Here is a 12,930-nt window from a genome sequence, read left to right on the forward strand (position 1 = left end):
TCAGAGCTGGAGAGAAGATAGAAAAAGGCATTGAAGGTCAGAAATATTTTAGCATTGTCACTCTGAAGCTGTGTGTGTCAGCGCCTGCCTGTGGCCTCTCAGGCACATTTGTCCTGCCTGCTCTGTGCCATATGCCAGGCCATGGCTTTGGCTCTTGTGCACTAGCAAGTGGCTCTCCTGAGAGGCTTGTGGTTGAGGAGGGTCTGGGGCCTAAGGCCAGTCTGCCAGGCTGCCAGTCACCCCACCCTTTGTGCCCCCAGCCACCAGCATCTAGGCCACCTTTAAAACACACTTGATGTGCTGAGGTGAGTTGATGGGTGGGGGCTCTCATTTTCTGAGAAGGGGAGGGGGCTGAGAGAGAAAAGAGGGTAGGAGGGTGGGACCCAGAGGAGAGGAGGGAGTGGGCTGCTGTAGGGATGTAAAGCGAGTGAGTGAGTGAGTGAGTGAGTGAGTGAGTGAGTGAATAACCAAACAACAGCCCCCACACAGGCAAGCTTCCTCCCCTGCTGTAGGTTCTGTCACCTCCTGGAGCTAGTGCAGGGACCTTCAGAGCCACCCAGCCACTGCAGCTGATCTTCCTAATTTTCTTACTGTTCTCATGTGTCTTTTCTTGTCTTTGGCCCATTGGTCTATAAAACCCCTGCTGTGGTACCAGCACTGGCTCAGAGGAACCAGTAGGAGCCATTTTTGGAGATTTTATAACTCTTTTCATCAAAAACAAAACCATAAACATAACACCAACACACAAAAAAATCCATTTTCCTTGTTCCTTCTGGCATCATGAAGTAACTTAAGCACTGATGTCACTTTTTGTTCCTAAACCTTTTAAAAGTTTTTTTTAAATGATTTCTCCTCCAGTCTGCTTTGGAGTATGGCGTAACCAGAAATTTGAGGTGTGGTATTTCAGTTAAATTAACTTCATCCTGTGGATCTAAGCAATTTTAAAGCAAATTTCCTAGCACAAATTATCCCTCCATTGCTTGCTCCTCACTTGCACTAGGCTCCGCCTCTGCTGGGAGTAGGTGGTGTAGAAGCTTAGTTGGCCCTAATAGGTGGTGTTCTGTCTTTGAGTTTTACCTGCATGTTCTCATGCCTTTAAATTCACAGAACCTTTGTCAGGGAAGCAAGGGCAGGCTTTTAGAACGAAAATAAAGAAGCTTTTGAAGTGCTTTAATAATTCATTATAAGAACTAGAGTACACAAGCAAAGTGTCTAAATTGACAAACGTCATCCTCAGAATTTGGCTGTTCCACATTTACTGCTGATTCCTCTCTGCTGGGCGCGACTTCTCATGTATATATACGTAATCAGTATACAGATATGGATAGAGGTATCACAGGAATGCCTAGTCTCTCTCCTGTACTCAGGTACACCCCTTCAGGTGGCCATATGACTAAACCTGCTGGTCACTCTTCAGTAACAATATCCTGAGAGGGAGGTGCCAGGAGACAAGAAAGATAGAAAAACTGGAAATAGGGAAGATAAACCTGTGGGCAGGAGGTCTTGTAAAAGCAATCTCTTATGCCAAACAAGCTTCTTAACAAGCACAGCATCACTGGACATGGCGGTGCACACTTTTAATCCCAATGTTTCTAGGCAGAGGCAGGTGGATCTCTGAGCTCAAGGCCAGCCTGTTCTATAGAGCAAGTTTCAGCACACCCTGGGCTACAAAGTGAAACCAGGTCTTGAAGAAAGAAAAAAAAAAGGTATAGCATCTTATAGATTATTTACAGGGGTAAAATGGGATAAAATCAGCAAGAAGCTAATCAAGCAATGCCACACAAGGACAGGTCATCTCAAGAGCAAGACACAGCCAAGCACATAGCAGTGCCCTTGGGTCTAATAACCATAGCCCCAAATGTTGGGAAAAGTGGGGTTCTCAGAATATGTAGCCAGGCTTGCCCCAGGCTCTTTAGCAGCTCTGCCAAGTATATTCATGGTTACATTGGGGCCTCAGGGAAAAGTCCTCAAGGTCCTGGTTCCAAACCATTCCTGGCTCCTCCAAGCATATTCTTGGTTTAAAGAAGGAGCTAAGCCTCTTCTCCACATATATTAGGGCCTCAGGGAAGCCACAGATGCACAACCCAGCCCTCCACAGGAGAGAGCAAGTCGCACAAGTTGTTCACTGAGTTTTTTCATATGGACCCTGCCTGACAGCAAACCACCCACACCCAAACAGGGTGTCCCCTGCTTTGGGTGACTCTCTGTGTTATAATGTCTTATGAAGCTGAGTGGAATGCTTCCATAGTGTGCCTGCTTCTAAGTTGAGCACAAAATCCCCCAACGGAATCGCTGCTTTGGAGTTATCCACAGTCCTGTGGTGACCTCACTAAACTCCTTGGTTCGACAAGCCAAACTAAATGGAATTCTTCTTTGTAATGTGTCTTCTATGTTTGGGGTGGACAATCCCTTCTGCCTATCTCCTCGTTGAGAGTCACCTGGCACATGAGACCTAAAAGAAACTGACAGAGTAAAAGAGATGGGTTGCAGTGCAGTATCTGCCAGGGGAATCTAGGCAGAAGCATCTTCCTCTGTGAGGCCTCCAATGGCGCATCCCCTAGCTATGGTGATACTTTTATGGCCACTGCTACAGCTAATAAAGCCTGTAGGATCGGCTCAGCAGTTGGCTCATAGGAATCTTGCCTGACTAAGGAAGAATTGCAATGGGAAGTGGACATGTGGAAGGTGTCCACCTAGACACAGCAGCAAAAGCAAATAGAGGGAAGCCTGCCAGAAGCTCTGAATGGGGTCCTGTGAAAGGCTCTTTTATTTGCCTGTTTCAACTGTTGTCTCAAAGGACTAGTGCCTCTGTCTGCTAGCCTAGGCCTGGTCCTGGAAGCTCCTTACCTCTGTACACTCTAACCCAGGCCTAGGACGCTCTCAGCCTCTGAGACTGACTGCTAAATAAACTCACCCCTCCTTGGAAAGAATATTAAGTGTTCAGCTCTGGTTATCTTAGGTAGGCATACTTGGAGTTATTAACAATGAATGCTCTACCCAAGGTTTGAGAGACTCTATGACCAGACCACCCAAGAGCCGAGTCCAAATGCAGTGGCAAGGATGACTGGTTTAAACAGAACTAAGAGCTTTTTTCCTTGTGGCCATTTGTCCCTCCTGCCAGAGAGTTGGCCTTGACTCAGCATTTCAGCCTATAAAGTAGGACAATGGGCAATGTCATTCTCTTCTGTCACTTTTTTTCCCTAGTGACATTAGGGGCGCTGTTATTGGGGCCTAGAAAGGCTGAAAAGGTAGTCAAAGGCTAGGTAATGGGGCACTTACCAAAAGCATCTGTTTAGGTGATCCAGCTGAAGAGACAGAGAGTAGTCCCATTTTTGAGATTGGTTTATATCAACTTCCAGCAGGTCCAGCTCTCAGCAGCTCTGGATGGAGTCTGTTAGCCAGGTAAAAACTTGTTGAGGCACATACAGACTAGGGACAAAAGTTAAAGTTGTGTCTATAAGACATCTGGGGTAGGCTTATGCCTTTGAGACCCAGTAAAAGCGTGGACATTCTTTCCTCACTCAGAAGAATTGGTATACAGATTGGGCAGACTTGTTTCTAGCATGATGAGAGGCACCCTCAGGTCTATATTCAGTATACCACCAAAGGGAAATTAAAATCTTGTGCTTGGGAGTAATTAGTAAGTAGTCAGTGTTCCATCTTATCAGAACTTTTATCCCTGATCTCTCCAAGGCCTTTATCATGAAGTAGTGTTGAATTTTGCCACATGATTTTTAGCATCTAATGAGGTGATCATGTTTCATTTTTCCTTCCATGGTTTATATGACAGATTACGTTGATGGGCTTTTATATGTTGAACCACTTCTGTATTCCTGGGATGGAGCCTACTTGGTCGTGGCCAGTGATATTTTTGATGAGTTCTTGGATTCAGTTTGTGAGTATTTTTTTCATCAGTGTTCATAAGGGAAATTGGCCTGAATTTTTTTCTTTGATGGGTCTTTGTCTGTTTTAGGTACCAGAATGACTGTGGCCCCATAGAGTGAGTTTGGCAATATTCCTTCTGTTTCTATTTTGTGCAATATTTTGAAGGGTATTGGTATTAGCTCTTCTTTGAAAGTCTGGTAGAATTCTGAGCTAAAATCATCTGGCCCTGAGGCTTTTCCCCCCCCTGGTTGGGAGACATACAATGACTGCTTCTTTTCCTTAGGGGTTATGGAGATGTTGTTCTGTTTTGTTTTTCCTTTCTGATTTTGTTGATTTAGATATTTTCTCTCTGCCTTTTAGTTAGTTTGGCTAAGTGTGTGTCTTTTGTCTATCTTGTTGACTTTCTGAAAGGACTGCCCCTTGATTCCCTTCATTCTTCCTCTTAAAGAACTGCTTCTTGCTTCTGTTCACTCTTAGTCTTGTTCTCTGTTTCTAGTTTGTTGACTTCAGCTTGAGTTTGATTATTTGCAGCCATCTATTCCTCTTGGGTGTGTCAGCCTCTTTTGTTGTGGAAGCTTCCAGAGAAGCTGTTAATTGACTAGTATGGAATGTCCCCAATTTCTGTATGAAGGTGCTTAGTACTATGAACTTTGCTCTTAGTACTGCTTTCATTGTGTCCCATAAGCTTGGATATCTTGTGCCTTCATTTTCATTGAATTTTAGACAGTCTTTAATTTCTTTTTTTTTAAATTTCTTCCCTGGCCCAGTTGTCACTGAATAGGGAGTTGCTCATTTTCCATGACTGTGTAGGGTTTTTGTTATTTCTGTTGTTCAGATCCATCTTAATCCATGGTGATCTGGGAAAGCAGAATGAGTAATTTCAATTTTTGTATACGGTTTGCTTTGTGTCCGACTATATACTGCCAATTTTCGAGAAGGTTCCATGTGACACAAAGAAGAGAGAGTACTCTTTTGTGTTGGGTGAAAAGTTCTGTAGATAACCATTGGGTCCATTGGATTCATTGTTTCTCTATTATGTTTCTGCCTCAGTGATCTGTCCTTTGGATAGAATGGGGCACTGAATTCTCCCACAATTGAGGTATCTGCATCGTTCTGTGCTTTTACCTTTAATAACAAGTTTGTTTTGGATTTTTTAATATTTTTTAAAGTAACTCTTGGTGCCCCTGGATATTGGTCAAAGATGTTCTGAATTGGAATGCCCTGTTGGTAGGCTTTTCCTTTGGTGAGAAAGGCATATTCTTCCCCATCTCTTTTCATTAATTTTGGTTGAAATTCTATTGCTTCATGCTGTACTACTCTATTAAAGACCTGGCTCTGGAGTTGGATTAGACACCCTGTCTCCCAACCCAAGCATGCTTGTTTTAAATTTTCCTCCTACGTACCTGTCCTGGGTCAGGAGACCATCTGACACTAAGACAAAGATAGAAAGCAAAGTTAAACAGCCCAAGAAAAGACACTATGTGACCTCAAAGGGCTAAAATATAAGCTATACGTTAGGATCTTTAAAAAATTATTTTAATATATATATATATATATATATATATATATATATATATATATATATATATATTAGATTATCTATAGCAAGAAGAACCATGACACAATCAGGAATTATATAAATGTTACATTCTTAGTGTTTTAGCTATTTGTATTTGACAGCCTTGAAGAAGACATCTTTCCTATCTTGGTGCATCTACATTTCTGAATGTAAATCAGTCTCCATCACATACTGTCATATCAACTTAGAACACCTATCTAGACCTAAATACATCTTAACCCCTAAACAACTAAGCTTCATTGTAAAACTAAATTTCTGTCAGAGATATTGGGCCAGAAGGCCGAAGAAGATGCTCAACGTTATAGAGAGTTTTGGGAGACTATTCAGGTAGAAAACTGTCTCTGTTATATTTTCATTTGGAGAGTTACTAACCTGCACTCCTGGCATATTCAGATAATCAAGTTTATTTCTTCTCAAGTCTCTGAGGGAGTTGAAGACCAGTTAGCTTAGTTTTACTTGAGTTCTTTTTCCTTAGCCATTCTGACTAATGTAAGACAGACTCTCAGAGTCGTTGTGATTTGTATATCCCTGATGACTAAGGACGTTGAACATTTTAAAAAGTGTTTCTAGGCTACTTGAGATCTCTGTTGAGAATTCCCTGCTTAAGCAGCACCCCATTTTAAAAATTGGGTTATTTTGTTGATGTTTAATTTCTTGAGTTAGTTATATATTTTGGATATTAGCCCTTTATCTGATGTAGGATTCTTGAAGATCTTTTCCAAATCTTTGGATGGCTGTTTTGTTCTATTAACAGTGTCCTTTGCCTTACAGAAGCTTTTCAGTTTCAAGAGGTCAATTTTCAATTCCCATAAAACTACCAACAATTCTTTACAGACCATGAAAGTACAGTTCTCAACTTCAACTGGATAAACAAAAAGCTCAGAATAGCTCAAACAATCCTATACAATAAAAGAACTTCTGGTGGTATCTCCATGCATGATCTCAAGCTGTACAATAGAGCAACAGTAATAAAAACAGCATGATACTGGCATAGAAACAGACTGGTTGATCCATGGAATCAAATCAAAGACCCAGAAGTAAACCCACACATCTATGGGCATTTGATTTTGACAAAAAAGCCAAGGCCATACAATGGAAAAAAGAAAGCATCTTCGACAAATGATGCTGGTCTAACTGGATGTCTGTATATAGAAAAATGCAAATAGAGCCACATTTATCGCTCTACACAAAACTCACGTCAAAGTGGATCAAAGAACTCAACATAACACCAGAAACACGAAATATATTAGAAGAGAAAGTGAGGAACAGCCTTGAGCTAATTGGCACAGGAGACAACTTCCTGAACAGAACACCAACAGCTCAGGCTCTAAGATCAACAATTAATAAAGGGGACCTTGTGAAATTGAAAAGCTCCTGTAATGCATAGGGCACTGTCAACAGAACAAACTGGCAGCCTATAGACTGGGAAAAGATCTTTGCCAATCCTACATGCAGCAAGGGGCTAATATTCAAAATATATAAAGAACTTAAGAAATTAAAAACCAACAAAACACACACCACAATTTTAAAAATGGGGTATAGAGCAAAACAGAATTCTCAACAAAGGTATATCGAATGTCCAAGAAACACCTAGAGAAGTACTTAATGTCCTTAGTAATCAAAGAAACGCAAATCAAAATGACTCTGAGATTTCATCTTACACCTACCAGAATGTCTAACATCAAAATTTCAAGTGACCCCACATGCTGGTGAGGATGTGGAGAAAGGGGAACACTCCTCTATTTCTGGTGGGAACACAAATTTGTACAACCACTTTGCAAATCAATATGGCACTTTCACAAAAAATTGGAAATATCTCTACCTCAAGACCCAGCTTTACCACTCCTGGGCATATACCCAAAACATATTCCACCATACAAAACGACATTTGCTCAACTATGTTCATAGCAGTTTTACTCATAATAGCCAGAATCTGGACACATTCTTGATGTCCCTCAACTGAAGAATGGATAAAGAAATTGTGGTTTATTTACACAGTGTGATATTACTAGGCAACTAAAAACAAGGTAATTATGAAATTGTCAGATGGATGAAACTAGAAAAGATCATCCTACGTGAGGCAACCCAGACTCAGAAAGACACACATGGTATGTACTCACTGATAAGTGGATATTAGCCATATAGTAAAGGATAAACATACTACAATCTACAGACCCAAAGATGCTAAATTAGAAAGAGGGCCCAAAGGAGGATGCTTGAATCTCATTCAGAAGAGGAAGTAGAATGGAGATCAGAAGGGGTTGAAGAGAGGGTACAGGATAGAAGAGAGGGTGCTGAGGGAAGCTAGGGCAGGAATCAGATGTGGGGAGAGCAGGGCCAGGAGGACAGAGGGCTTTCAGAGAGAAAAGAAACTGTGGGCAGAGGCCATCTTTGAGACGAGCTGAAGAGTCACGACAGGGTAGGCTCCTGGGGGTATATGAGGTGACTCTAGCTGAGACTCCTGTCATCAGGGGACATCGAGACTGAAGAGGCCACCTCCTAGCCAGTCAGGGCTTCCGGTGGAGGGAAGGGGACACCAACCAATCCAGAAAACCTTTGACCCAAAATTTATTGTGCCTACAAGATGTGCAGGAATAAAAATGGAGCAGAGATTGAGGGAATGTCCAACCAATGACTGGTCCAATGTGAGATCGACCCCTGGGAGAGAAGCAGCCTCTGACACCATGAATGATTCTCTGCTATGCTTGCAGACAGGAGCCTAGCATAACTGTCCTCTGAGAAACTCCACCTAGCAGCGGACGGAAACAGATATTGAAACCCACAGGCATACATTAGGTGGAGCTCAGAAAGTCTGTGGAAGAGTGGAGGGATGGATAGCCGGACCTAGAGGAGATAAGAACTTTGTAGGAAGATCAAGAGTGTCAACTAACCTAGGGCCATGGGGGCTTACAGAGACTGAATCACCAACCAAAGAGCATGCATGGGCTGGACCTAGGCTCTTGACTCATATGTAGCTGATGGGCAGCTTGGTCTTCATGTGCGTCCCCTTGAATGCAGAGCAGGGGCTGTCTCTGACACGGACTTTATTTCCTGCTTGTGGATCACTTTCCACTAGCTGGCCTCAGTGGAAGGGGATGTGCTTCATTCTGAAGCAACTTGATGTGCCAGGGTGGATTGGTAGGAAGTGGGTGAGGAAAAGGGCAGCAGTAAAGGCAGAAGAGGGTAGGAGAGCAGGACCTAGAGGAGAGGAGGGAGGGGGCTGCGATCTGGATGTAAGGTAAAAAAAAAATCAAATAAGAAAAAGAATAAAGCATTGCTTAGAATCGCTAGTAGAATGTTTCTATTCTCATGTGTATTTCTGTATTCCTGCTGTAACAACTAACCATAAACCTAGTGCCTTGAAACAGCACAAGTTAATTATATTACAATTCTGCATAGTAGGTACCCAACATAGGTCTCTTTGGGATGTAACCATGGTGTCAGCAAGGTGGTTGTCCATTCCAAACTTTGCTTTTGAAACCTTCTGCATGCCTTGGTTTGTGATCTCCTTGATCCTTCCACCATCTTCAGATCTAGCAACGGGAGGTACAGCCCTTTCACATGACATTTTTCTGGCTCATTTCTCTTTTTGTCATTTCAACTCAGCTATTAAAAACAAGGAATTGCAGAAATTTGTGGACAAATGGATGGAACTAGAAATGATCATAATGAGTGAGTTAACCCAGAAGCAGAAAGAGTCATGGGGCATGTCCCATGAAAGTCTTCACTTACCAGGAAAGTGGGAGAGAGGGGAGGACATCCTGTTGTGTCTCTAGGTGAGAGAAGCATGGGAGAATGTGGAAATAGAAGGATCCAAAGGGTCTTAGAAACCTACAAGAAAATTAATTAATTATGATAAGTGAATCTGGGCCCAGGAGTCCTGCTCAAACTATGGCACCAGCCAAGGACAATACGTGCAGTAAACTTGGAACCCCTACCCAGATCAATCAATGGCCAGGACATTCTTCACAGTTGAGTGGAGAGTGGGGTCTGACTTTCACACGAACTCTAGTGCCCCATATTTGACCAGATCCCCTGAATTGGGAGGCCTGGTGGCACTCAGAGGAAGGATAGCAGGCTACCAAGAAGAGACGTGATACCCTGTGAGCATATACAGGGGGAGGAAGTCCCCCTCATTCACAGTCATAGGGGAGGGGAGTAAGGGAAAAATGGAAGGGAGGGAGGAATGGGAGGATACAAGGGATGGGATAACCATTGAGATGTAATATGAATAAATTAATAAAATATATTTTAAAAAACAAATTAAGTGTGGGTTCCGTTCTGGGTATAGTCCCTTGTAGGGTACGATGCCTTTCTAGCTAGCACAGCTCTGAACATCAAGAGACTTTCAGTGGCTCCCAAACTTTGAAGATGATCTGGAATACTGGTGATATGCACTCCTATTCACAAAAGGAGAGTACAATGAAATCAAGCCACCATTTTTGCAAACAAATTTTAAATGCAAGGAAACCAAATCCTGTTAGTTTTCAAGACCTAGAAAGAACGAGGCTGGTGGCTTCACCCTTTCTGTTGACCAGCAGCAGCTACGCACTCAGGGTCCACACTCCCACCCTAGTCACCCTTCTGTCACCCATAAAAGGCACTGCATAGTTCCAGGATATTATTTCATCAGCCTTTGGATGCCTTCTGCATGTGGGTGTTTGGTGCTCAGACAGCCTTTTTTCATATAATAATCTCTGTGCCCTATTTAGTCTGAAGCAGCAGTGTTTCTCCTCGTATAGAATGTGTGGTCAAGAACTGTGGGCCTCCCACGTTCCTCATGGATCTTTTTTTTTTTTTTTGGTAAGGTGTGCACTTTTATTAAATTGTCTCAAGTCAGTGTACAGGCAAGGCCTGGCTACCTCAACACCTCAGCCCACCCCCAGGGAGACCAAAGCTTTCATACATCAAGTTGAGGGGACCAAAAATCAAAGGGGGAGCACGAATGGCTGACTGACCATTCAAAAATTAAAAAACAAAAGTAAAGTAGTATTAAGGCAGAAGGTTTAAAAAAATTTTTGCAGTACATAATTTATATAGAAGCAATGCTGTCACCTTGCCAGTGTGAACTCAGGGAGTGGACTTGGCCATCCTCCTCTAGGGACTAAAGGTAGCTTTTGGGAGAGTGAGGGACTTCCTGTAGCCATATCTCATGGATACTTGGAATGACTAAAACGAAACAAAAAACAAAACAAAAAATGTACAATCAAGATCCTCAGCCACATTGTAGAACTTTGGGGGATGCTTGCTCCAACAGACTGCTGTTGCCTTCACCATTCCAGTTTTTAAATCCTGAGTCAAAAGTGCCAAAACAAACAAAAAAACTTTAGAAAAAATTAAAAATAAAACAAAAACAAAAAAAGCCATTCCAATGTTGTCTCATGGTTTTTTGTTTTTTCCTCCCTGGGCACGTTAGGTTTTGTCAAAAGAATGGGTGTTAAAACACAGCTTAGTAACAATCCATCTATAAGCATTTGTGGTGGACGATGGAGGACCTGGACTCATTGACCTCCTGCTTGCTGATCCACATCTGCTGGAAGGTGGACAGTGAGGCTAAGATGGAGCCACCGATCCATACTGAGTACTTGTGCTCATGAGGAGCAATGACCTTGATCTTCATGGTGCGAAGAGCCAGAGCAGTGATCTTCTGCATCTGGTCAGCAATGCTTGGGTACATGGTGGTGCCACCCGACAGCACTGTGTTGGCACAGAGGTCTTCGCAGATATCAAGGTCACACTTCATGATGGAATTGGATGTAGTTTCATGGATACCACAGGATTCCATACTCAGAAAGGAAGGCTGGAGAAGAGCCTCAGGTCAGCGGAACTGCTCATTGCCAATTGTGATGACCTGGCCATCAGGAAGCTCATAGCTCTTCTCCAGGGAGGAAGAGGATGCAGCAGTGGCCATCTCTTGTTAGAAGTCCAGGGCAACATACCACAGCTTCTCTTTGATGTCATGCACGATTTCCCTTTCAGCTCTCCTTGTGAAGCTGTAGCCACACTTGGTCAGGATCTTCACGAGGTCAGGTCCCGGCCAGCCAGGTCCAGATGCAGGATGGCATGAGGAAGAGTGTGGCCCTCATAGATGGGCACAGTGTGGGGGACCCCGTCTCCAGAGTCCATTACAATGCCAGTGGTACGACCAGATGCATACAGGGACAGCACAGCCTGGATGGCTGCGTACATGGCTGGGGTGTTAAAGGTCTCAAACATGATCTCAGTCATCTTTTCACGGTTAGCCTTGGGGTTCAGGGGGGCCTCAGAAAGTAGCATAGGGTGCTCATCAGGGGCCACACACAGCTCGTTATAGAAGGTGTGGTGCCAGATTTTCTCCATATTGTCCCGGTTGGTGACGATGTCATGTTCAGTGGGGTTCAGGGTCAGGATGCCTCTCTTGCTCTGGGCCTCATCACCCATGTAGAAGTCCTTCTGATCCATACACACCACCACGCTCTGGTGTGGCAGGTATGGACCAGTGATAGAAGAGCTGCGAGATCACTCACTGGGGATGAGGACTTTACCCGTCATGGATCTTTTAATGCAAGACTCTCCTTCAAAGATCTTTCTGAAGTGATACTTTATTTTTTTTTTAAGCTGCCATGATAGTTGACTTTCCATACAGGCCCAAGATCAGCACACTCCAAGCTATCAGTAGTTTGTGTTGCAAACACAGGTATGATGGAAACACATTAACTAAATGGTTCTCTCCTCCCCTTTCCCCAACACCCTAAAGGTCACACATTCATCCCTGCCACCTAGGAATTACAGACAACCTGATCATAGTGTGTAGCATGGACTGCTCATCAATTGCCCGGCATGGGGCTACTTCCCTTCCTCTGAAATGTATAAAATGTATAAGAAGGGACTCCAAATCCACAGAGGGGCTTGAGCACCCTCATCTTTGCTGTCTCTCCAGAGTGTTACTAACTCTTCTAATACACGTTTTACTCCAAATACATCCAGTTCGGTACCCTGTCTTGAGCTTCTATCCAGTAGCTGTGACATTTGCAGAAGGAGCCACGTGGATCTTAGCAACAGCGAAGAACCTTCCCTGTGTCCAAATACACTTTTCTCCCCTTACTCTTGGGGCCTAACACTCAATGTCCCCAGTGGATGCCAGAAGCAATGGAGAGTGCCAAACAGTCTACTTTCTTTCATATGCCTGAGGCAAGTAGAGATACAGATTTTGGTGTTTGGAATATTTACATGTATATAATCAAATGTCATAGGAATGAGACTGTAGTCCAAACATAGACTCAATTTTGTTTGTTTTTATTTTTTATTTTTTAAAATATTTTATTACTTTATTCGTATTACATCTAAATTTTTATCCCATCTCTTGTATCCTCCCATTCCTCCCTCCCTCCTGCTTCCCCCCTACTCACCTCCCTCATGTCTCTGACTGAGGGGGACCTCCTCCCCCTGTATATGCTCATAGGGTATCAAGTCTCTTCTTGGTAGCC

The 12,930-nt window shown here is 43.2% G+C and overlaps 1 pseudogene across 1 annotated transcript in view; it reads right to left on the reverse strand.

The window, feature by feature from the left end:
* Nucleotides 1-12,861, reverse strand: part of LOC311602068 (actin, cytoplasmic 2-like) — a 63,699-nt pseudogene extending 50,838 nt beyond the window's left edge. Inside the window, exons 1-2 of the transcript XR_014783644.1 lie at nt 12,853-12,861; nt 10,966-11,920 (exon numbers count right to left, since the gene is read on the reverse strand). The product of XR_014783644.1 is annotated as an actin, cytoplasmic 2-like (transcript). The remainder of the gene's footprint in view (nt 1-10,965; nt 11,921-12,852) is intronic.
* Between the last annotated feature and the right edge of the window lie 69 nt (nt 12,862-12,930).

This window comes from Acomys minous (assembly GCF_964271855.1).
Source record: "Acomys minous genome assembly, chromosome: 7".
In the NCBI taxonomy this organism is placed as follows: Eukaryota; Metazoa; Chordata; class Mammalia; order Rodentia; family Muridae; genus Acomys; species Acomys minous.